We start from the raw sequence: 4,191 nt of genomic DNA, 5'->3' as shown, positions 1-4,191 counted from the left end.
TTGTAATTAACCTGGGTCATCATTGACCAAGTAAAAGGGGTCGGTGTAGTTGGACTTGGGTTAGTCTAACCTAGGTTAATAATTTCAGGGGTAATCAAGGGGTAATTTGGGCAATTCAATTAAAGAATCTTGCAGTAACTGAAAATAGAAGCCCCTAGAAGCTTCTAGATTGGGGTTCTAATTTGAAATTCAGAAACTAAGTAGTATAACTTGGGTAACAAGTCAGTCCCCTAAGGGCTTTTAAGCTAAAAACTGAAAACTAAGAGGGGCTAAAGTGTAAAGTAAAAATCTGAAAGATGCCCTAATTTTTGCCTATAAAAGGTAGTCTACCCTGCCTTGCAAGGGAAGTTTTGGGAGATCTGAAAAATTGAAAATTTTGAAAACCTTAGTTTGAAAGGGAAATTTTCAGATCTGAGAGTTTTGAAAAGTTCTAAAAATCTGAAAGTTTGAGAGAAGTTTTTCTTTGAGAGCCAAAATTTTCATTTTCCAAACGATTCCTGAACAGTAGAAGCATAAAATGAATTGAATCAGTTGAGTATTGGGTCCAGTTTGGGTTAGATCTTTGATAATTGGTTTCTATAGACATTGTTTGATTTCAAGTGTGGTCCAATTGGGTTCTCTTGGTCATTTCTAGGCAATTTTGGCTGCTGAAACACTATCCTTGTTGTTGTTGTGCTGAGTTTGATGTACCTTACCTCTTCATTGTTTTCCTCTTGTTTCCAGGTATTCTCTTAAGATCCTACTTGAAGGCTACTCTCTGAACATGTAAAGGATTTGAAATTCATGCTAAATGAAGAAGATATTGGAAGTCGAATATGTTTTTCTCATATTCCTAAATTAGAACTAGGACAACACATGTTGATTAGAGCTTGTTCACTGAATTTGAGGTGTATAAAGGAATTTAGTGTTGTGAACTTGCACTTAAGCAAACGATGGACTGTAATCATCTATCTTCATGCTTGATTTTGTATGTTAGGATCATTTGAACTTAAGTGTGTTTAAGTTTAATATTCCAGCTTGTTTGAATTATAAACGTTTGCTTAAGTTCAGAAAACTTGTTAGATTCAGTAAATATCCCTGTTTAGTTTATTAGGTTGACGTTGCTTAATCATGACAACATTAGGTGATACTCTCATATAGTTCATAGGTTAACTGATCGAAGGGAAATATTATTTGATGGACTGCATAACACTTTGTTCATATGAGTTTTTCCGTGAAAATTGCCTCCTGATGAACACGGAAATGAATTTCTAAAATCATATTGTCAAGAAGTTTTTGAGAATGCAAATCTGCAATTACTCTATTTTCAATTCATGACCCGATTTGTATTTAGCAACCCTGAAGTCTGCATTTAAATTTTTTGACAATCATGTGTTTTAAATTCAATAATATAGTTAGATTCAAAAGAACTTATACTGGCTATTTGTTGAATGTGTGGTTAGCACATTGAGGAGTGGAATTCGGACTTCTCCCTGGGCCCAATAATTGGCCACCCTTTACAAAGGAGGCCCAAAATATTTTCTGTTGTGAGGTGGGCCTCCAGTTAACTCATCATGGCCCAGATCAGGCACTGGAAGTGTAGTCAGCTTAGCAGATTCAAATGTGGAGTATTGGGCCTTTCCTTCAGGCCCAGCTATATCACATGTGTGTTCTTGTGTTTAGCAATTGGAAGTTAAATCCACAGCCCTATTAACTATCTTAGTCGATTAATAAAACCCTTAGAATAATTTTAGGAGGGCCATCTTAGATAACACAATAGTCCATGGCCCTTCAAGCTTTAGTCGAATATCCTTTAAAAAATGAAATCGAGGTGCGCCGCGCCAAACAAAAAATCACAAAAATGCGTGGCCCTCTTTAATTACTTCTACTAAAATACTTAGAAATCGGGACGTGCCATTTAGCGAATTTTCATGGCCTCCCGCAAAGTTATCAACACGTTAGTCGCTTTAGGCGCGTATGTTAATAATCTACTTACCTAAACTCGGGTGCACATTTATGTGACCCAAATCCAAATCTCAACGGTGTTAAAATATGTCAAAAACCACGGGTGCATTTATGTGACGTGGTTCGAGACGTGTTTTAATAACGTTGTAAAATTCCTTAAAAATTAATTTAAAGCGGTGAATAATTTAAAATTACACTATAGGTTGAAACAAGTATTAAAATCAGGTAATAGGATAATTATGATAGTTTTAGCGACCGTGCTAGAACCACGAAATCCGGGGGTGCCTAACACCTTCCCCCGGGTTAACAGAATTCCTTACTCAAGAATTTCTAGTTCGCAGACTTCACTTGGAAAGTCGAAAATTTCCTTGATTTGGGATTCGAAATAAACCGGTGACTTGGGACACCAAATAAACTATCCCAAGTGGCGACTCTGAAATAAAAAATCCTATTTCGAATAATGTCGCTTAAATTGGAAACACTCCCTTATACACAACCTTTCGGGGTGGTGTGTAAAAAAGGAGGTGTGACAACTCTGGCGACTCTGCTGGGGAACAAACCCAGAACTTCGATTCAGGGTTCAAGAATTCGATCTTAGAATAGCTGTTATGATTGGTTTATCTGTTATCTGATTTTCCTACATGCTTCATCCTAGATGTGCTAAATGTTTTACCGCTTTGATATTATCTGAATTGTATATATAAAATTGTTACGAAACCCTTCTCTTCTCATCTTCGGGGATGTGCTCGCTGGTCGAGACTCCCTATTCTATTAGTGTCATACCTTAAAGTAGGAAAGAGGCCGGACAAGTTACTAAGCCGGATGGCCTTTTGGTTCCCGGTACGCAGCCCCTTCCTCGACTCGAGTTGTCCGCTTGGGTACACAGTCTAGAACATATACCCAGGTTTTGAACCTAGAATAACTCAACCTCATGCCGGATCCCTAGTAGGAACGCTTGTTTGCATCATGTGCATTTGACTTAAGGGACTCAACACAGGGGTTGGGTCCGTCTAGGACAGGTAACCTGAAATGAAAAGATCATCCCGATGCATCCTACTTGCTACTTGTGCACTTATTTGCTTCGGATCTGCATGTTGACCGGCTTGTAAACAATGGGAGGAATTTGAAAAAAAAGAGGAAAAGGGAATAATAGTGTTAAGATTGAGTGAGTTAGTCACCTGTTCTGAAAAACCCAATGCCCAAATGGCACTGAAACTCTGCCAATTTTTTAGAAAATCAACAAAAACAAAGAGAGGTTTTTCCAAAAAATAGTTAGTTTTGTTAAATCGGCCCGAACTACGCCAGTTTGATTCTCACCGGATGTGGGATACGTAGGCAACCCCCATCGGGTCCAACTTCCCTTTTGCAAAAATAGCCCAAAAACAAACAAAAATTTTTAATTTTTGTCACAAATAAGTCGGGTGATGCCATTCTTGTTTAAAATAAGCCTAATATCCCCAAAAGGGCGACGAAAGGCTGTTTTTGCAAGAACAGCCACCTTGGATCATTTTCAACGGTTGGCGGGCACAACCTTAAAATCTTCTTCCCCGAAGTGTTAAAAGGCCGTATCTGCAAAATCGGGTTTTTGTTTTTGAAATTTTCAATAAAAATAAAATGGAGTCACTTTTTCTTTTAGGTCAAAATAAGTTATTAAATCACCTTAATAAATGTGCAGGATGAGCACAATTCAAAATCAACCTTTCTCAATCATGAACAAAATCCCTTTGGAGTTGCGGCTGTGGTGGAATGATCTAGGCGAAGAAGGGCAAGACGAGGTCAAGAAATATTTGAAAGGTCTTACTGGTTTGTTGGAGATTAGGCCTCGGGGAGACATCATAAGGGCATTGGTCACATGCTGGGACCCGACGCACAATGTGTTCCATTTTTCAGATTTTGAACTCACCTCGACCTTAGAAGAAATAGCCGGGTACATTGGGAATGCTGAGCTTCCTTTAAGACACAAGTACTTGGTTGCCCCGATAACCGTAGCTGTGCATAGATTCTTAGACTCACTGAAGATAAGCAGGGGGGTCCACAACCCGGATTTGGCAGTTGGCTTTTGTACTCCACAATTTCTATACCAAAGATATGGCCACATAGGAGGGTTCAACAATCCGGAAAACAAAATATGCAGCAAAAGAAACCGCCACAAATGGGAAGAACATAGACGTTTTGCTTTTATGGTGGTTTTCTTGGGGCTTCTGGTGTTCCCGAGGAAGGATGGAAATATCGACATAAAAATAGCGG

Source organism: Nicotiana attenuata, unplaced genomic scaffold (assembly GCF_001879085.1).
Source record: "Nicotiana attenuata strain UT unplaced genomic scaffold, NIATTr2, whole genome shotgun sequence".
Lineage (NCBI taxonomy): Eukaryota > Viridiplantae > Streptophyta > Magnoliopsida > Solanales > Solanaceae > Nicotiana > Nicotiana attenuata.
This window is presented reverse-complemented; position numbering follows the sequence as displayed.